This window comes from Cupressus sempervirens, chromosome 4 (assembly GCF_028749045.1).
Source record: "Cupressus sempervirens isolate cs-2001-9-10 chromosome 4, ASM2874904v1, whole genome shotgun sequence".
Lineage (NCBI taxonomy): Eukaryota > Viridiplantae > Streptophyta > Pinopsida > Cupressales > Cupressaceae > Cupressus > Cupressus sempervirens.
The window spans coordinates 326,762,594-326,786,758 of record NC_143121.1 but is presented as its reverse complement, the minus strand read 5'-3'; positions in this window follow the sequence as shown (position 1 = coordinate 326,786,758).

Sequence of the window (24,165 nt, the reverse complement as noted above, 5' to 3'; positions counted from 1 at the left end):
ATCATAGAGTTAGTCTCCAAGAGAGTAATGCAAATGCTAGAAGCAAAATAGCATTAAGAGGATGCAAAAACAAGAGATACAAATACAAGCCAGGTAGCATGCTTATATAGGCTAGGAAGAGGGAGGAGGTGGCAACACCAACCAATGAGGAGCAACCATCTATTGGACTAAAGATAGCAAAGTATCTTCCCAAGATAGCTAATGGATGCTCACATGTAGAAAGGTGACACCTCACAACCATTCACCTAATAAGACATGCTTTATTAACCTAAGCGAGATTATTAAAAGTGTAGAAAAATAGGAAAAATAAAAAACTACACTAACACCCCCCCATAAGTGAAGCTTAGGTGGATGTAGAAATGGGTCCCGGCAAGTCAAGCCTGATGAGGTACCCATGTACATAAAATTCCCCCAAAAGAGAGAGAAAAGAGACTCCCTAAAGAAAATTAGGACTCCAAGTGAGAGGAAGAGGCCCCCCCAAAAGATGAAGCATCCCGCACCTCCAGAAAAGCTTGCAAATTTTGTCCAGTTGATCCACTTACATCGAACAAATTTTCTTGCCTTAGGAAAACGGAAAAGATCCCAAGTGTGGTTCCTCATCAAGGAACTATACTCTTCCTACATAGCTGTATCCCACTCAGAAATACCAGAAGCCTCATGAAAGGACTGTGGATTTGAGGCAGTAGCAATGAAGATATGTAGAGCATCCTGGAATTGTGAATGAGTCTGCTTGGTGTCTGATGGATCTCCAACCCAATCACTTGCAAACTGCAAGGTTTGTCTAGCCCAAAGTGGACCAAAAGATGGAGAATCTAGAGGAGAATCATCAACCTATGAATGATGACTAGGAGAGGAAGGAGGTGAGTCCTCTGAATCACTCTCTGCATCAAACATGGAGGTAGAAGACTACTCAAGTGAATCTGTCCCATTAGAAGATCTATCATGTATTCCAAGTGACTCCAATGTCAAAGTAGAAGGCAACCCTATGACCATGCTCTGCTGGTTAAGCTGATGCAAGTAGTGGAAGTTAAGATGGCCAAATCACTCATGCCATAATTTTCTCACATCATTAGAGTGAGTGAGTGAAACAGTCAAAGGAGGATCAGGAACAAAGTGAGAAAACATATAGAGTCATGACTGATGATCTGCTCTACCAATTGCAACTATAGAATCATTGTGCAACTCACGTATCTCTACTGAATTAGGAGTGAACTCAACCCACTTGCCTAAACCTGTGTGAGTAATCTGGTGTACCGATAGGAGATTAGTTGACAATGAGGGTACACAAGGAACATCATGGAATGTGCCATCCCCCACATCAATAGACCCTCTCCCACACACCTCAACAAGAGTGTTATCACCCATCAAAATAGAAGGCATAGTACACGGCTCCAAGGGTGCAAGTTCTTCCTTAGATGAAGCCATGTGGTGTGAAGCACCTGAATCAAGAACCCAATTGGATGGTGAGGAAGCAACTGCAAAAAGGGACTTGCCCTTTCCTTTCCCCTTGCTATTTTCTTTTTCCTTGTTAGACCCTTCATTAGAACTTTGTTTGATAGACTCAAGAAAACTGATATTATTCTTCTCAAGAATGTATGTCAAGTGATCAAGTTGTTTCTACAAACATTTATGTTCATCATGACTAGGTCTTTCACAATAGGCACATTTGACCTTTTCTTTCTTAGGCTTATTGCCCTTGGAAGATGGTGTATCAATAGTTGCTTTTGAAGATATCGATATCCGATCCTTCTTCTCCTCGCTATTCTTTTGTTTCTTGTCCTTACTATTGTTGTTACTACTTTTTCCTTATTGTTCTTTTGTGCCTTGTTTGGCAGCCAAGGCATGTGACTTAGAAGACTTAAGAGTGCCCATCTGGATTAGCTTGTCCTGTTCTCGAGTGAGATTGACAACAAAATCATATAAATATGGCATGGTGAATTGAGTACCAAGTGCACCCTTAGTAGCATAGAAGGTAGAGACAAACACAGAATATTCTAAACTCAGCTTAGAGAGAATACTAAGAATCAGTTGTTCATCTTTCTTTTCAATTCCACATTGTTTTAACTGCAGCCTTAGTGATTCTAATTTGGTGAAGAAATCTTGGATTGTGTTGAAATTGCCTGGACTCAAACTAATTAATTCATTTTCCAACATATGACCCCTCATTGAATCTTGTGTGCCAAATAGTGTTTCTAGCTTTGTCCATACTTCATTTGGTGTATCCAAAGACTCAATGTGAAATAGCAAGTCAGGAGAAACAGACAAACACAATGTTCTAAATGCCTCATCACATTTGTTAAACCACTTAGGCCCCATTTGGTTGGGGAAGATGAATTTTTGACATAACCAGGTTATCTTATAACCAGGTTTTCGAAAACTTGGTTTTGTGGTTTGGAAAGCCAATGGTCTGTTTGGTTGACACGGAAGATGAATATACTGTGGACCCCACAATATTATTAAAAAAACTGTCATAAAATTCAAAACCTGGTTTTAATTTCGAATTCCACCTTTTTACTGGAAGAAACTTCTTCCAATTTTTGACCAAAATTGGAAGATGAAATTGAAAACCGGGTTATAATTTTAACCAACCAAACAACAAAGTTTTTTTACAAAACCTGGTTTTGCCCCTGATAACCCAGTTTTGACCCTCATCTTCCAGCAACCAAACGAGGCCTTAGGCTTATCTTCATCTTTAGCAGGTTCAGTTTCAAGTCCCATAGTTATCCTATTTAATCCAGCTTTCCTTAAGTGAATTATCATGCGTGATTTCCACTCAAAGTAATTGTATGGAGTTAGGATGGGCATATTTGTTTGATCCATGATGAAGAAATGCAGAGAAGAAATGCTAAAAAGAAGAGAACCCAGCCACGACAATGCCCCCCACTTTTTACTCAATCAAAGAACCCCCCCAAAAAAGTATGATTTGGCACTTTATTTTAGTGCATTTACAATTACCACTAGAAAAAAATACTTAGTGGTCTTGATTTCAATGCATTACAAACCCTCATGAAGAGCATATGCTAAAAGTGAAACTTGGGCACAATAATCAAGGAAACAAAGAGCACCACTGCGATCTACTCAAAAAATCATGCACTTTCAAAAAAAGAATCACCTTGATATGAGGTCGTATGAGAAAGTTATTATCCTTTGAAGTTTCCAGAACGAGAACTGTGCACAGTCACCGCTGAGAATTTGCAATTTCTGAAGAATTCATGCATGAAAATCAAAAAACAAATCCACTAGTGGTTAGAGCAAAAAAAATAGCCAAGTTCATAACAAGAATCATCAAAATTGAAGTCTGTATGAGCAAGAATGAGACATTTGAAAACTGCGTTCAAATTTGCAACTGCCAATGGAGAGGGGTATGGTTGTAGCTTTGCATGCTCGATTCTACAAAATATACAGCTTGCATGCAAAATCTAAAAGATACCCAGATGGTTTTTTGGGGCTGCGAACAAGCCCTGAAAAGCATTTTTCTTGCTGATGTACAAAAGATGTTTTTGTAGTGTAAATCAGACACCTTTAACAGTAAAAAATGGCTCCAAAAATCAAAAAATGACCCTAGCAACCAGAATATGACATGCAAATGTTGGATCAGCTTCCTAAGTCCATCAATGGCATACTGGAACTTGCAAAACTGATTGAAAAACTCCAAATATGCAAGTTGGTTGTCAGATTTGAGATTGAAACCCCGAAGAAAAATCATTTTTGTCAAAACTTTTCTGATTCTCAAGATCATCCAAAGATGCAAGAGAAGAGCATACTTCATTTTTCAAAAAACTACTACAATAAAGTTTATTAGCCCCCCCCCCCGAATCTCTCAAATAAGGAAACTAAAATTTACTCTTGCACATAGAAAAGCTCTGATACCATGTTAGAATCTGAAAAGATTAATAACCCAGAAAACTAGTGCAAATAATAAATATCTAAACTATGAATGCAAATGATACAAAATCAAAATAACATCATAGAGTTAGTCTCCAAGAGAGTAATGCAAATGCTAGAAGCAAAATAGCATTAAGAGGATGCAAAAACAAGAGATACAAATACAAGCCCGGTAGCATGCTTATATAGGCTAGGAAGAGGGAGGAGGTGGCAACACCAACCAATGAGGAGCAACCATCTATTGGACTAAAGATAGCAAAGTATCTTCCCAAGATAGCTAATGAATGCTCACATGTAGGAAGGTGACACCTCACAACCATTCACCTAATAAGACATGCTTTATTAACCTAAGCGAGATTATTAAAAGTGTATAAAAATAGGAAAAATAAAAAACTACACTAACAACTCGGTCGCTGTTAAGAACTTGGCACCCACTAGAGCTTTACTCGGCCTCTGAGGATAACTCGACAGTTTTGTACAAATTTTTATATTATGACTTGGCATCTCTACTTATGCTGATTTTTCTTTGCAATACTTCTTTTTCTTGGGACTAATGTATGATATAACTTTGTACCAGTCCCATACACCTTTCTCATGCTTAGTATGGTGAAGTGTGATCACTTGACCCATTGGGTGAAGTGATCCCTTCACTTGATGTGCTGCACTCATCTTTCATTTTCCAAATCTTATTCATTTGTCCTCTTATTTTCTCGACATCAATCTTTTCTTTTCCTTTGTTGGATTCAATTTTTGATTCTTTGGACCTTGTAGGATAGTTTTTGCTAATATGACTAGTTTTCAAGCAAATGAAACAAGTGGTTTGACTTAGCCACCTACTATAATTCCCTCTGAAGTGTGTCCTTATACAATTTTCAGGGATATGTCCATATTCCTAACAATAATGATAGCTATACTTGTTGTTGTAATCCCAACAGTAGTGATTTCTATTGCCTTTTGTATTTGCTGGTTGATTTGATATCCACATAGGCTTTGATCTGCATTCAAAGGCTCTATGTCCATACTTCTTTCAATTATGGTAGTATCCATCAAATATTTGTGTCCTTGTGACTTTAGTCCTATAATCTTGTGTCATATGTCCTTGCATGTTGCACTTGTGATAGTAACCCTTGATTTTGGGTGTATTTGGCTGATTGATTCTTCTACTCCTGCACACATTAGCAGTATGCTCCTTTTTATTACAGTAATGAAAAGTGGGTTTAGAATCCTTACCTTTGTCACTTCTTTGTTCAACACTCTTTGATGATTCCCCAACTTCAGTGCTATTGTATCCAAGTCCTGATGTATCATGTGTTGATCTTGGAAATTTCAGTAACTATTTAAAGTACTTGATGGCTTCACTTGACTTGTTGAGATTCTCTGCTATCTCTTTTTCTCTATTCAATTCATTCTACAGTTCTCCATTCTGCATCCTTAAGGTAGAGATCTCAATATCTTTCATATTGAGTTCATGATGAAGGTTCATCATTTGGGCAAGTGTATCCATTTGCATGTTTGAGATCCTTGTTAATTTAGTACAGTTTTCTTCCAGCCTGTTTGCAAGATTCCTTTTGTCATCTTCCATCATGACTCTATCCTCAACTGCTCTTTTCTTTTGTTCAGTGATTTCACATAACATTATGGCCTATGATTCATGTTCCATCTTGAGAGATCTTATCTCTTTTGCTTGAACTTTTTTTTTCTCCATCAGTTATGTGATTGTTGCATCAAACTCTTTAGTGTCTCCATTGGCAAACACTTGTGTGGTATCAATCTCCCTGTAGTTTATATCATTTTCAGCTATGGCTATCTCCTTTCTTCTTTTAAGGGATTTTCTTAATTTCTCTCTAGCTTCCTCTACCTTGTGTAGAGCGAGATGCACATCTATCACTTGTTTCTCAATGATCTTTCCATGTTTGAAAACTTCCATCTTTAGATCTTTTCCTCCAAGCTGTTAGGTTTCTTTTCGAGAGAACTCTGCTTTGATACCAATTGTTAGAATATTCAAATAGGAAAAATGCTTTTGAGAGGGGGGGCTGAATCAAAAGTATTGCACTTTAACCATTAAAAATTTTAACTAAAAGTAAATTGCATGCATGTAAACGTATCAAACAACCATGAAAAACAAACATGTACCACCACATAACACTTGAGATTTTGGTAACCCAGAAACCCTCTAGGAATAAGAAGGTAAAACTAGAGTGGGGATGATACTCACAAAATTACTACAGCAATAATGTTTGACCACTTCTGATGGTCTACCCTATTAAAGGCTTTACACTATGTCAATAGTGACCTAGTTAAAGGATTTAAAAACACTTTACATGAAGTGTTACCCTGTTAAAGGATTTAATCACCTCTTTAAAGGATCTATAACCTAACTATTAAGCTAACCTATCAACATAGGATTTCCTTTCTAATACAATTGCTAGAGAGTATTAGGTATAATAAACTTAATATCTATTTGCTTCTCTTTTTCTCTAAGTCTTTTTACTCTTCACTCTGAACTCCACTATATATTTTTCATTCACTCCTTCATCCATCTCTCATACAATGAGATTTCATCTTCCTTATAAAGGCATTCAAAGACTTAGGGTTAGATATGGATCTATGATCCATATTGAATCTCTATTTCTCGCTCATTATTTGACTTTTATTATTGGTTGCATGCCTTCTCTATTTTTCTTATTGGCTACATGTAGATTGCATAGGAAATACAAAAGATTCGATCTTATCTATTTGATCCTTCGAGATTCGTCATATGTTGGCCATAAAAATGATCTACATATGAGTTTGTGCCTTTTCAAACTCATATACACATTCTGTGTTACTCGACACTTACTGATTCCTGATGCTCGACATATATAAGAAATTGGCTTACTCGACTGTTGTAGTGATTCTATCCTGCTCGACATCATCTATGAATCGGCACCTAAATATTACCCGACACTTATATCATGCTTGGCACCTGAAGTCACTTGGCACTTGATCTTCACTTGGCACTTGAAGGCTACTCGGTACCTGAAGATCACTCAGCACCTATTGGATTTTCTGACTTGGCATACATAGTGTACTCAGCTTCAATGTAGAAAGTGGTTAAGTGTGTTGGCACTCAAATGTCAAAACCATTCTGAGACTAACAGGATGCTCATGTGTGACATGGTAGTATTCTTGAGAATTTTGGGATGCTTATCCCCCATGATTCCAACTCTTTTGGGAGTGCTAGTGTGTTGACCTGGTTTTGTGGTCATGTGGTAAGTGCATGTTTAGTTTGTGCACCTATTGACAAGGTAGAGTGGGTTTTTCCTTACTTTGTATTGTTGACTTTATGGCTAGATGGGTTTTTTCCTAATGCATAGAAGGTTCCTTGTTGGAGGACCTTGTGTTTGTGTGACACCTATTCTTTTATGGTTAACCTATTTGGGGGTTAACGAGATGGTTTGAGAATGTGAGAGTGATTTGGTTGGACTTGTGAAGGAGTCAACGATTCATCCCTATTGCTCAATTTTGATTTTGCTCTTAGTGTGTTTTAGTTTCTGTTCTTGGATTGTAGGCTCCCAGGAGTAAGCCTAGTCTTTGGGGGGGGGGGGGATGTAGTGCCTCTCCCATTTGACTTCTGTAAGTCATCCTGATGGATGCAACCTTGTTGATCTATTGTTGTGTAGGATCATGATTGTGAACATGAGTGGTTTACACTGTAGAGGTGATTTGATGTATGTTTCTGTATCTGTTGCTTTGATTATTGCTCTTGGCTGATTTATGAGTTTATGATGTGATTTTTGGTTCACTAAGGTTTGTGCCAGTGGTTACCAGGATCGATGTGGTATCATGAGGTTGTTCTATGATTACCCTAAGATGTGTGTAGAGATTGTACTATGTACTATTACCATGCTACACTAGACTAGGTTCTTGTAGCAATGGTTAGTCATGTTTATGACTATGTTCGCTTACGTGTTTTAAGTGCCTTTTTGTGTTATTTTTACAACCATTATTAAATGCTTAAATGATTAGAAACGGTTTGTCCATGTTGGATTATTGGGTTATGTGTTGTGGACATTTATCTTGTTATATTTTGATCTAAGAGATATTTTTTACTTATGTTATGTTTTACATAAGTAATTACACAATCAATATAACCTAACCTATTCATTATTTCAAATTAAAATACTAGAATGATCATCATTAGGCATGCATATATTTAAACATCATAAACATTGTCAATAGGGCATACTAAAATATCTGAATGCATATAACCTAATCATTAAGGTACCATAATCAACATCATCATCATAAGGTGAAACACCTCATATCATTGTTAGTGAAATTTGATGTTTAAATAGTCAAGATAACATAGTAGTTCTTGAATCATTGAGTATTTAAAACATGAGTGTATCAACTGATCTCAGTTTCTATTAGGACATCTAAACCATAACACATTACCTCATATCCATTTCAATCTCCTATTATAGATTTAATAGAGAAATTTATATCTAATAAGTACATATGAGGAGGGACCTTACAACTATGATGGGTTCGGGTGAGGCCTCACATAATAAAAAGTATATGTGCATCAAAAACTATTATATGTCCAAATTGAAATATACATACACATTAGATAAAACAATAGCTTAGATCTACCAAATAGTCACTTTGTACATCTACCTTGGGGGCACATAAATGGTATAGAGTAAAATGGCCCTACAAAAATAATCAAAATAATCACTATATAACACACACACACACACACACACACACACACACACACACACATATCAGAACTAAGTATTATAAATAATACATAAAATTAAGCAAACTCTTTCATACCATAGTCAATGCTTCAAACTTAGTGACTTCAACAATAACTCCACTATTGATAAACTTGTGAATAGTTAGAGGAGTATGAAATAGCAACTACAACAACAACTCCATGATTGATAGATTCATTAATAGTGAAAGAATTTTAATGTTAATAGCTGAAAATGATACAACATGAGTATTATTTGTAGTTATCAAGAATACATATATATTTTTACAACATCATTGATTAATAAATTTGGGTACCTCTCTAAATGTACCACCACATCCTTCACTATGCGGTGTCAATGTTGAAGCTACAATATTCACCTATTGAAAATCTATGTAAATTTATTAGACAACTATTCATATAAGAATGTACTATAGACATACCAATTATAATGCATTATTACATTTGAATACCTATGGAAAAAATGATGTCATCATAAAGCTAGGTGACCCCATCTCAACATTGCCATGACCACTTTAACTCTACATTTTAATCATAATATAACTCTTTTAATTATTCATTCATTTATTAAATAAATATAATCAATTTGATTGAATTAAGATGCAAAGAAATATACCTCTAACAATTGGTATCATGCTCATGCTCATTGTCTAATGTGAACATTGATTTTCCAACATAGAGCTAATGCACATGTGTAACAAGTTATGAGTCAACCATTCATATGAATATATAATAATTAAATATATTAATTCAAATTATTAAATCAATATATACTTGTAGATTCATCGATGTCAAAAAAATAGAGTTGGGGAATCATTACCAATGCCACCAATAGTCTGGCCCTAAATTCTAAACAAAGTCAATACATACTATTTTATTATTATTCATGCATAAATGAGATGTGATCAAATTATTTTGATATAATTATAAATATTTACTTGTGTATTGATACCAGATGTCACGTTGAGGTACTCATTGGTTATCATTCTATCATCGTCTTTTCTCTGTCAACAATGTGAAAGGAGCACAAAGATCCGCATGAATGAAACATATGGCCTCATCTACACTTATAAGGCTCATTTTTTAGTAAAGGAGTGGTAAAAAAAATAAAACTCTGAGTCAAAGTGCCATTCATATACCTATCATCACAAAGCTAAGTCCCATCTCAACACTCACACGACCACTTTGACTCTACATATAATTATGTTATGCCAACTCTTTTAATTAGTCATTCAGTTCTTAAATAAACACAATCAATTAGATTGAACTAATATGAAAAGATATAAAACTCTACATAAGTTGTATCACACCCATGCTCACTGTCCAATGTGATCATTCACAATCCAATAGAGAATTAATGCACATGCATGATAAGTTATGAGTCAACCATTTATATGATTATATACTAATTAAATGTATTTATTCAAATGATTAAATTGACACATACTTGTGAAGTCATCAAAATAAAGTAAAATGGGATTGAGGGATCATTACCAATGCCACCAATAGTATAGCCTTAAATTTTAAATAGAATTAATACATACTAATGTTTTAGTCACTCATGTATATATGATATGTGATTAAATTAATTTAATATAATTGTAAATATTTACATGTGTATCAATGCCAAATGTTTCATTGAGGTGCTCATTGGTCATTGGTCCATCATACTTCTCCCCATCTTTGTTGACGGTGTCAAATGAGCATAGAGATCCACATGACTATCATCTTCAAGTAAAGGAGTGACACAAAAAATGAGACTCTAAGTTAAAGCAAGTTAATAGTTGCTAGTGTGTCAACCTATAAATGTTCCTTTATAATAGAAGGAACACCAACATGCTCTACCTAAGGGCTTTCCAATAGGCTCTCTAGGTGCATTAGGGTTACAATGTTCCTTTTGATTATTATATGATGATTCACCGTGCCTCTACCTTGCAAATATAGCATGTCAAAATAATTTGGGACCTCTGTGGAGATAAACTCACAATATAATTTTCTTAAGAAATATATTAGAACCTTATGAAGGTTATAGGTAGATACATCAAACACCATCCAACATCTGTACCAATTTTTTTTAGTATCCTCATTAATGCACTAGTAAATAGGAAACCTCTTTGTTGCAGTTATAAGGGTGTCAACTTATCATGGCTTTCTAAATAACTTACACATTCCAACTTTTTCTTTTTTACATCTTCATATAATAGTTTATTTGCATAGTAACATTTTTTTCCTCTCTTATTATGCTATATATCAAGCTACCCACTAATTGAGCTTACATGGGTCAAAATGGATGCAAGTGACTGCACAAATTGTTCCCTTCTACAACTTGTCTGAATTGAACTTTTGAGCATCCTAACCAATGATTCTAATTTGGTTTTCCCTCTTTTAGTTTCATTTAATATATTTTTAGGTATCCTAAGAGGAGGTCATTGAGATTCCTATTCTTCATTCAGGGGTTTTTTTGGTAGATTTGGTGAAGGCTTTTACACGTCACCCATTTCTTACAAATAAATAATCCTAATTAAAAAACCTAATCAAACAAAAATTAAACATTGAAAAATACTATTGATTGGAAACTAACAAAAAGCTTAAGTTTTATTAAAAAATTATTTTAAAAAACTTACTTCTTTCACCATATTTTGATTAGCACTGACCTGGAGGCATTTTTTAATCAATTTGATGAAGAAATTTGGACCTAGTTGCATGTTCATAGCATTGGAAGCTAAGGAAAATGCTTAAATTGCATGGAAAGTTCAAAATGGTAAAATCATTGCAAGTTTCAAATTTTATCATTTTTTTGACAATGTGATTGCAATATAGTGTGATCACCCTATATTTTAAATTTCACAGGTTTGTGGATGTAACCCATAGTACAATCACCCTATAGTATGATCATGTTATTGGGTGATTACACTATACCTTGGATACGGAAAAAATAACAGGTGGTATATTTTTGGCACCAAATCTTTGTGCACTTACTCTTGTTTCTATTTAGAAGATCTAAAATCCTCAATACATATTTGCAGTGTTTCCTCTTTTTGCCCACCGATAACATAGACATGTAAATTGGTTTGAGTTCTTGTTTATATGTATTAGGAAGAAGATCATGGGGATAATATTCTATATCAACTATTGGTTTTGATCTCTCTTGTTGATGTTTAGTAGCTTATGTCGAATAAACCTCTATATAAATATGAGAGAAATTCATATAATAATGATATATATAAATGATTATATTTATTATTATATTAATTATCTAATTAATAAATAGACATGTCCCATGAAGGGACATTGAATTCTTCATGGTTCATTCATGGTATAAATAAGAGATCATTGTTATTTGGAAAATACATACCAAACAAACACACACTTTCATTTCATTTGCAATGGTCCTCTGAAAATTAACATGGCATCAGAGCCTACTTGCAAATGTAAGAATCTATCCATTAAGCCACAATGAAAGCCAAGTTAGAAGTAAGTGAAGATGAAATGACATGTGCTTCTTGGAACCACTATATCATCAATGATAGACACAAGAGAAATCAGAAATCATTTCCCACCTATTTATAAGAACACAATGAACCATAAGTAGGTTGATTGGAAAAATATGAACATTCCCAGAAGCCCTAATGCTACTACATAGTATTCTTCCCAAAGAGGTTATGGCATGCTTGACCAAGTTCTTCTTAAAAAAAGTTAGATAATTTATCAATCCCTACAGTTAGATACATATTAAGGAGTATAGAAAAATAACATTCAACATCTATTAAAACTCAATGTATGAGGCAACATAAGAATATATGGGTAACCTAGAGAGAATTATTGATGCTTAAAGATTAAGGTTGAATGACATTCCAAACAACAAGTAAGATGATGTAAGGATAAGCCTAGATTATGGTGAAGTAATTTGGGACAATAGATAAATATAGTAAGGTGGAAAAGTGGACAACATACCTTAAGATTAACCATGCAGGTGATGGAAAACATAAACAAGAGCAAGGCAATCCTTCTCACATTTTGAGAAATATATAAATTATCACAAATGACATCCTTGCAGGGATGTTTGAATAGTTGGTGTTTATCCTTTATTTCCTATGTATGTCTACTATTGGATTATCATGAGTATGCACAATAGTTATAATATATAAACAAAGGTATCCATGGGTATGCCTAATAGTTTAAATATATAAATAAAGGTTAACTTCTATAGATGATATAAGGTAAGTTGGACTCTTGAATAAAAAGGATCATGCACACAATTATTTAAGTGTGGGTTTGATAATAAGGAATCCCAATCAAATATTAAGGGAGGTACCATTAACAAGAAACAAGTGTATAGGATTTAGTGGGATCCATTACATCCATAATAGAGGTACTAAAACATTGATGATAAAAGACATTTATAAATAAAGGGATTAAAATATTTAAACTCTCATTCATTAGGATGACTATATCATTAGGCATAAAGATTGACATATATTAATAGTAAGGTTAAAATGTAGAATAGGGAAGGAAATATGTACTGGGATGGATATTGTGGATGTTAGATAAGTGTGAAAGAAAATGTAACACCCTACCATGTGACCGAAAAGAAGTTAACATAAAGTTTTACTAAGTTTTTCATTTTTTTTAAAGTTAAAGATAATAACTTAACAACAACAATTATAACATAGCAGAAGCAACTAACATCCACATAAACACATACCATAAAATATACTACAATTCTTAAGGGTCCCATGATGTTGAATCACATTTAAGTTTAATTAATAATAAATCTAATATATAATAAATCCACATCAAATAATAATATACCAGTATGAATCCATTTAAATAATATACAATTATATATGATGCCACTTGGCAATAAACAAAATGCACAATAATCCACTCCACAGATGAGAGGATATGAAAGGCTGAAATAATATACATCATCTCTTAAGATCTTATGAAATCAAATACAATACAATAGTACAACCATCCATGATAGAAATACAAGAATAGATAGAAAGGAATATGTGCATAAAGACATCCAACAACATCATCTGATTCGACCATTGAGATTCGACCATCAGATAGTCTCAAGTTCCAAATAGGATAACAAACTCAAAAGTCAAAAACCAACATCTAGGTTCAAGGAATCACCTAATAGAAAACTATCTCAAAGGGTACCAAGACACAAGTATCAACTAATCCCTGAGGCCACACAAACACATAGGAAGTCTACTATGCAAGTGGGCAAGTTTCATCACATGAATCAATGCTAGAGTTATCCTACTAGTCTAACTAGACCCTGACCTCCTAGTGACTCTATGTGGCACTAGTATATTTTTGTATTGACAAGGCATACTAATGATGCATGGTCACAACCAAGCATCCTCTCTACTCCCATCCTACTCTATACTACCACTTGAGGCATGGGCGAGGAAATACAAAGACTCTTATTAGGTTCATTTTATTCCCATTTAGGGTAATGTTTTCACTTATTAAACAACTTACAATGGGTTACCCTGGTAGCCACTTTGGGCCCCAAGCTCCATTGCAAGCCACTTCCCAACATGACATATAGATAACCTACTCTAAGCTCAGTAAAATCAAAAGATAACAAAAGACCACATACCATACATCAGTTCTTAAACAAACAACTGACAAGTATTGAAAAAACATTGATCACAATCATAGATTATGATCATCCTAACAAGACTGATCCAAAAATCAAGAATACACAAACCAATCCATGTCATAATATGACATCACCAAGAACAAACCATACAAACACCTCAATCCTATAAAAGTGACTGGAAAGAAATCCAAATACAACTAATGAAAGACTCAAAGGTTATATCAAATAGGTCACACCATTCACCTCAGTTTCACACAAGAACACTGAAAAACAATAACAATCAATGCATCAATACATCTCATAGAGCATACCAGACACATTACTATGGTTAAGTTTACAAGATCAAGATCAATTCATCATAATACCACAAACACATAACTCCCAAGCCTTTGGTAAACATCCTAAAACTGGTCAACACTAAGTCAAACTCAAAAACCCCAACACCAATAAATTACACACCACATAAAGTGCATACAAAAGTGAATTTCATAATTCATTAGGTTTTGAAAACCCTAAAGTTCAATATTTACTAAAAGTTTTCAGATTAAATCACATACAATTCTATAATGGAAATCAATTTTCTGAAACAAGAGTTTCAACCCAAAGAACTTTTGAAAATAGAAACACAACAAACACAAAGAAGACAAAAATTCAAAGAATGAGCAACTACTGCACAAATGCACAAGATCCTACATGGATCTGATGCTAAAAAAATGAATGCAAAAACACACAAGAATCTTCCTTTTCCTTCGAAAACCCTCTTTTCGAAAATTGGCTCCTCCAAACCTGTGTGTCTAGAAATGAGCTCTAATTTCCTTAATAAAGAGCTTTTTCCCCAAATCAAGGCTTTAATCATGCAATCATGCAAAAAACCTTTACCTTTAATTACTATATTTTAATTTTCATGCACATACTTTATGCAATTTAATTAAAATAAACTTTATTAAATTAAAGCTTTCTCTCCCTTATTAAATCGTGCGATGTTTTTAATATAATATTTATTAATTTGACTAATATTATTATTTAGAGTTTATTAAAAATGAAACTCCTAAATAAATTATTATTAAATTAAATAAATATAAATACATCAAAATAGAACTTTAATAAAATTGTTAAACTTAATTATTTTATTTAATTAATTAAATATAATTAAATATCAAATTTCTTTATAAAATTTCCATTAAATTAAATCATTAAATTATTTTTTAATTTTATTTAATTATAATAGAAAATCACCACATACCCTCAAAACCAAAAAAAAAAAAATTGAACTAAAGGCAAAGAACATAATCAAACTCCAGGGTCAAAATCACGAATTCATGTCACTTGACGAATTCAGATGGGTAAACTAACTTAGATACTTGTCCTATTTTCTAGGACAATTGGCTTAGGGTTTAGAATTTGGACTCAAGAGTTATCTCAACACTTATACCATTGAAATAATGCGATAGGGTATGCTCATCTTGGCAATTTAGGGAAGTCAATACCCGGTACTTACAATCTACATAAAATCCACACATGTACAAACACAATATTCTAAACTAAATAGGCGATGGTAGGAAGCGGTTCATCGTGTAGATCTCGACTAGTAGGTGACTATGACTCCCTTCCTCAATCACATCAAAAATGTCAAACATAAAGAAAACATACACGCACACCATACACATCCAAGTATGGGATAAGTATCCCTAGAAATTGCATTAAAATCATTCATCTAACTAACATCATTCAATAACTAAAATAACTGGTACTAAGTACACACACACACACACACACACATATATATCAACTAAAAATGAAATACAACTAATCAATTCTGGTAATCCATCATCACTAATAATAAAACATAATAATAGAACATGCCTAAAAGAATCTAGTCAAAACAAATTAGAAAAGTCAATTAAGGGTAGGCATTACAAAAAATATAAGTAACTTTTCAAAAGAGATAAACTTAACATGACCCAAGGTTATACATAATGAAGAGGATAACACATAAATACAATAATAAGTGAGTTAAAAGTGACCAAGTCATTCCATGATAGAGTTAAATTCAAGATAAGGAGAGAAACATATTTTTTTAATTATTATTTTTTGAGAACCACTTTTATATTTTTTTTGTTAATCTCTTATTTGTATTTATAGATAATCTATAAGAACTATTTATCTTGATCTTTTCCTCTGAGAATATTACTACAGGAAAAGGGAGATTAATATCTTGTTCATAGGGAGTCTAACACTTCGTCAAAGGTAAAGGTTTCTCAGAAGATTGATGTCCAAAGGGAGTGACACATCTGTCTAAAAGAGAAAATTGAACACATGATCTAGTCAACCTTGGGTGATCTTGGTCATATTAATTAAGAGGGACTAAACCATGTTGAGATGGATTCTCCAATGATAAATAGATTGTAGTAGTTCATAAGACTGTGATTCATAAATATACTATGTTACTATGATTTTAATGGGCCTACCCCCTATGTACATCATGAGGAAGTGACATGATCTAGATAACCTTCAGTGATCTTAGTCATATTAATTGAGAGGGAGTAAACTATGTTGAGATGGATTCTCCAGTAATGAATAAATTGTAGTAGTCAAGAGGATCGTGATTCATGAATATACTATGTGATTGTGATTTTAATGGGCCTACCCCTTGTGTACATCATGACAAAGTGAAGGCTTCCAAATGATGTCACTTGTATTTGTAGAACTTATTGAAAGGCGATGATCTTACAATAAGTTAATATTCTATTATGATGGATGTCTTACAATGTCTATGCAGATCATGATAGATTATACTTTGCATAGTGGATGTTTATATGGTAAGCATTAACATTTTTTTTGAGTACTTGGTGAATTCTATGAAAATTGATGTTCTAAAGGCTCATTACACATAGTAAGTGGTGAATATCATGAGAGTTGATATTTTGGAGGCCACTACTCACATTACTTGGTGAATATCTTGCATCTCAACATTTTAGAAAGCCATTACTCAAAGAGTATTTGGTAAATATATAATGATATTAGAGGTGATATCAAAAATTTTTGAGTACTTGGTGAATATTAAATGTCGATATTCTAGGAGACTAACTCATGATATCATATGTATTATCAAATTTTTTTGAGTACTTGGTGAATATCGAATGTCAATATTCTAGGAGATCAATACTCATGATATCAGATGTGATATCAAACCTTATTAAAGTACTTGGTGAGACCAATACTCATGATATTAGATGTTATATCAAACCATATTTGAGTATTTGGTGAATGTCATGTGTTGATATTCTGGAAGACCAATACTCTTGATATCAAGTGTGATATCAAAATGGTGGATATCTTCTGATCATATATCCTTAAAAAATTTCATTCCTAATATAACCAATGGTATAATATCTATCTCGCGTTCATCTTCCCTAGCTAAAGGGAGTGTTGATGTTTAATAGCTTTTGTCAGATAAACCTATATAAAATTATATGAGATATAATTGAGATATGAGTAGATGAGATAAATTAATACATATATGATATATATGATTAAATTTATTATTATATTAATTATCTGATTAATGAATAGACATGTCTCTTCATGGTTTACTTTCAATATAAATAAGAGATTGCTATTATTTCAAAAACACATACCAAAGAAATAGGCAGTACCATTACATTTGGAGCAATCCTCTGAAAATTAACACCTCTAAAGTAGTTATCTAATATCTTTCCCTTTTGAAGTTGGCCAAGGATCTAGACAACTCTAGATGTCTTTCATATTTAGAGTATGGTTCTACCTTATGGAGAAGCATATGAAATAGCCAATCTATTATCCTTGTACATTTCCTAGAATGTTCACTTAAATAGTGTCTCTTAATGTAAAAATGGTATGACTCTATAGCTGCATTAGTTTCTTGGTTTGCATGAGAGAAACTTCAAAATAATTTGCCCATGTCTCTATACAAAAATTACATGATATCTATGTTTACATTATAAACAAACTAAAATATGTAAATGCATATAAATCATAATGGATATTTTGATGAACTTACCAACATCTCTCATTATGACACCAAGTTTTCCAAAAATAATCAATAAATTTATTTTCTTCTTTAAATTCCTCTATGAATTTTTTATCAAGCAAATAATGATGTTGATATTGTCACTAATTGCACATATTATTTCACTCAATCTATCTAACATTTTTATTCCAAAATCCCTATTACTCACAAATTTGGATAGTAAAGATTATATTATACTACGGTGTAAGCATGTGATGTTTCTCATATACTATAATTGAATTTTGACTTGTACATATTCTTTAACCATGCTTTGTGTACATGCCAAATACATTAAAGTACTTAAAAATCAAAGGTTGATCTTTAAGTTAGATTATAAAAGTTGACAATAACAATTAAATTTTAATAAAATTAATTATTAAATACAAATTAATTCTTGCTCAAAATTACGAAATATATATTTTTGTAAATAAAATATCAAATAATTACACTCTTATAAATATAAATTAAGGTTGATAAAACTTGATTGCTTCAATCTCAACACTAGCATCATCTACTATGAATGCATTGGCATGTTAATCTTTTTTATAGTCTCTCTCTTTTGTAAACCTTTGTTAGTGGATAAAAGAACAAACCTATGTCACCATTTTGTAAAGAAAAAGACTAACAAAAGTGTAACTATTCACCTTCAATGACATAAAACTGGGATTAATATTGTGAATTTGAAAATGAAGTAAACTAATAAAATGTTTAGAAATGGATGAAGTTTAGGAATATAATTTTAAATAATTATTTGGAGTAATAATTGATATATTTTCCTAATTTTTATAGATACTTTTTTAATTGCTGAGAAATGCTAAAAAATTAGGGCTATAGCTCCCACCACAAAACTATATGGAAATAAATTTATCATCCTTTGATGTCAAACTATGTTGTAGATAATATATATAGCTAGAACAATCAAAAATAAAAATTGGCTTTAAAGCTATATTCTCTTTTATAATGATTCCAATTTCAACTCACCTGAAATCAATAGTTTTCATCTCCCACAACATTTTTCAAAAAAAATCTATTCTAACCATAAGAAAAATTATACATTCTAGAAGAGGACTCTCTCCTCTGGAACATCATATTTATTTATTTATTTATTTTTATATGATTTAATATTTTGTTCTTTCTCCAAATCAACGTATTTTCAAGTGTTAAAATACATGCTTGTATAATTTTTTAATTACAACATACTTTATGTAATTAAATAAAATGGTGTTTATGTTATTAAAAAAATGTTATAAAAAATAGTAAAAGTTATTAAAATGTCAATTTTCTGAAATAATTTTATTTCTTTACTATTTGGATACAAACTAGTATAAGAAATGAATTTAATAAACATTTCTAATTGGAAAAGTGTGAGACCACAAATAACTTAGCTAGAATTAATTTATGTAGAAATACTTAAATTCATTTGTTTTGATAAGTCAGCCTGAAAGGTGGCACAACTTTGTACTTATAACCTAGTCATTCATTTATATCCTCATTTTTTTTTTTTGAAAATATAGCCCATACAATAGGTACACTAACTTCTTGTTCATCAAATACAAACAAGGTATATAACTCATATTTCACATTAATAATTCATGATACATTATTATTTTTGGATTAATTGGATTAAAAATTGAATAAAGATGTATAAATAAAATTATTATTATTCTACTTATGCCATATTTATTTGTTGAGAATGTAGAATCTATTGTAATAATTAAGTCATGTGAATACCTACAATTATTTATTGCATCAATGGGTTATGGATACCTATGACAAATGAATTATTTTCCACATTGTTTGATTTTTATAATAAAAGAAGTTGTCTTACACATTCACATGCTACTAACATACACCTTTTACATCATCTCCATTTTCTTGTGAACATGTAAGAAAGGATATGTTGAATGCAAAAAAAAGATTGTGTTCACTACATTTACTAAAAAATGAAGATGATGCAAAAAGTGTTGTTTGTGGCACACTAAGGAGAAAGACAAATTTTTCTACTATAAAAAATTAAATGTGGAAAACATTCTATTTATCATATACATACAAACATTATGGATGCAAGAGATGAAAGTGAAATATTAGCTTGACTCCATCATTGCAATGGATTTTACATTCTTAACAAATAAATATGGTGTAAGTAGAATAATGCTAATTTTTTTTGTGAGCCTTTTTTAATTTTTAGTTTCTTGATCCAAAAATAATAGCATATGATTGATTTATTCATGTGTAGTATGAGTTACATACCTTGCCTATATTTTATGAACAAGAAGTCAATATACTTGTTGCATGAGCTATATCCTCAAAAAATAAAATTGAGGATATAAATGAACAACTGATAGAGGTTTACAAAAGAGGATAAGAATATAAAAAAGTTTGACATGTCAATGCATTCATGATAGATGATGCTACTATTTAGATTAAAGCAATCAAGTTTTATCAAACTTTATATTTATAAGAGTATAATTATTCAATACTTCATTTATAAAAATACATATTTCTTAATTTTTAGCAAGAATTATTATTTTCATTTAATAATTAATTTGGTTAGAATGCAATTGTTATTACCAACTTTTATAATGTAACTTGTACATAAACCTTTAATTGTCTAGTACTTTTAAGTATTTGGAATGTGCATAGAATAAAATTGAAGATTGTGTATAGGTAAGTCAAAATCTAATTACAATACATAAGAAATATTAGATGCTTAAACATCATAGTTTGGTTCTTTATAATCTAGGTTTGTGATTAAAAGCGATATTATAATTAAAAATTTTGATAGATTGGGTGAAATAATGTATGTAACGAGTGGTCTAGAATGTTCAAGGACATCAAACTAAAATCAATCAAGACTTTTGAAATTTTTATATATTTTTAAAGGTTTTTCTAGTTTCTGGTAAATGACAGTTTTGGAGATCTTCTAGTCAAAAATTGAATTTGAGACTTTCATCGATCCTTAAAATTGGCCAGTCAAAGGCTTGTTGTTTTACAGATTGTAACTAGATTTATAGTTCTTTCCAACACTATAGACGACTTTGAATTTTGAGCACTACGTCAAAAGTTATGACCTCAACAAGTTGGGGTAAATAAATACATAGTTAAAAACTTTATAAATACACCTCTTTTCTTTTAAATGCATACCCCTTTGGAATATAAAATTCCTCTTTAATATGATTGGCTAGGTCATTTTTCTGGGACCCACTCATTATTTTAATACGTCTTTGGCATTTATGAATCAAGTATTTTCCCTTTTCAAGACTTATGACGTGCACATTCAAATTGAGAGAATTTATTTTAATATTTAATATGAAACTATTCAACTTTTTGCCCTCCCTCCAATTTTGGGTCAAACATGGTTGGCCGATAGAAGACATGTGGCAACTCTTGTTTGGGCCATCAAATCAAGTCAATTGCCTTGTCATTACTCCAGCAAGGCCCTCTTCCACCTCTATGCCATGTGGCACCATTTGATTCACTGAAAGGTATTTCACCTAATCATTGACATGTGGGAACAAGTCACATCTTGATTGGGTCGCATTTTTGCAATTCTTAGTTGGTGAGCAACTTCTCGATGTGAACATGTGGTAGCCATCAATATCTTGACACATGGAAAAATCTATTGCATCTTATTTGGACACGCTTCATCAATGCCTCTACCACGTATCATGTTGTCACATATTGACATCATGAGCAACTAAGCAACTGTCTACCATATGTCATCCTTATTGAGTCATCCACCTTGAAGTGCATGCCACATGTCAATCTATCAATTGTGCATCAAATTTCCATGTCACTATCCAATTGTTAGCCACCTTAAACAAAACACCTTTTCCATGTCACTTGGTCGACTTGGTCAAAAGTAGTTATACATTGCACTAACATCGGGCCCAATACCCTCAACACACCTCCACATTTGTCTATAAAGATTTGACTTCAAGACATTTATATTAAGTATGTCTATGTTTAAAACCACAATTGGATGACCTCTCCCCATCAATATGGGACACTACAAAACACTTTCCTCTAAGTACACCCTAGAGAATTTGGCGAGTGTTGTTTTTGTAAGAGGCATTTTAGACTAGCACTAAAATCTATCTTTATGCATCATTGATTTGCTTTAATGCATGCACCTCTACACAGTTCCCTCCTATGGCTTGCTCAAAACATGGGCCACAAAATAGAAACATAACCTTCCTAAATTTGAATGAGATGATGTATCTCTTACATACCTACACAACAAGCTAATGGACTGATTTCAAATTAGCACTAAAACTAAAACCACGGTTCTTCTTCAACTTTACCATGCCTCCTTCCTAGTCAACAATGCCTCAAAGAACGATGACCATCTACTACATATGCACATCTTGGAAAGAAAATTGCAATCAATGGTGATCTGCTACATTTTGAACAATGGCCAAATCAACCCTCTCAAAACATATTTATCATGCAATCAATAAACTTGTAGGCCTTCATTCATTTCAAAACTCAAATAACATTCAACCTCATTGGAGAAAGAAAAAAATACTAACTCTACCAAACATGGATGTGGCACCTTTATAATTGCAATCAATGATATTTCTCTTAACCAAAAACCTCCTTCATCATTGTGTCTCTCGCTAAGTCACTGCATGCTTCAACACCTCCATTCGAATGCAGATTGAACTTTAAACAATTAATGATGTCTCCATTTAGTGCATACTCATATACCACAACTTCATTCTCCCTTCACCCACACACAGGGTGACATAAAAATCTCCCATAGATTAGTTTGAGCTGGTACATCAAGCATAGGTCCACAAAAAAATACATTTTTTGATAGGATTTCATGGGCTCTCAATGACTTGTAGTGCATTTCATGGGCAACATCTTCCACCTATTACTTAGCATCCAAAAAAATTGAGTTGAGAAGTTCTTTTTGTTCTCTTATGTATTCTATGGCTAAAATGGGAAAAAGTTTAATGAATAGAGATCTTTGATATTGGTTATGTCACAAATATGGGTGATGCTCAATTTGGGTATGGCTTCAATTTTGTGACTCCCTGATGAAAAGATCCTACCATATCCTCTTTTGGAAAACAATTCTAGACAACAGTCTACAAGAAATACCATTCATAAAACAACCTCAATGACTATAGGCTAATATTCTTTCTTGGATGTTCGATTCCTTCTTTTATTATTCATTGTGGATATATAATTACATACACTATTTGATCTGAAATGATATGCATATTGAAAAAATATTGTCAACGTTAACAAGGTCACAGAGTGGTTTGGCTAAAACAAAATTCAAATCGAAACAATTTTCCCTTTAAATTGATCCATTGAACTCATTGCACTGATTTGATTCAGAAATGATCACCATTTGACAATTTAAAAACTTAATTGTACTTTTTCTACAAACTGTCAATTTGTGTCGAGAGGTCCCCAGGTTAGCCTTAAAAATTGACATAAATAATTGATTGGGAATTGATACTTGACATATATGCTTTCTGGTCCACATATGGTTACCCTACAAGATTTCACCTTATGGCGATATTTAGGTCAAAAGATATTAACCACCAAAGTTGCTTACATTGAAACTATCCTGCAAACATGTTAGAAACAAGTAATTGCATTTGGTTTTGGCTTTGAGAATAGGTCAAATGAATGCTTGGGGAAAAAAAACTTGGGACATTGATAGACCTTTGTATACAGAGAATAAGTATGCATTTTTAGCTTATGACAATAATTTGGGTGCATTTAGCAAGCTTACAAAGTTGGCTACTTGAAATTATAGATCTAAACAACTGGTAGAACAAGGATTTTTGCATATGGAATGGTCCTAGAGAAGTATAGAAATTGATTGAT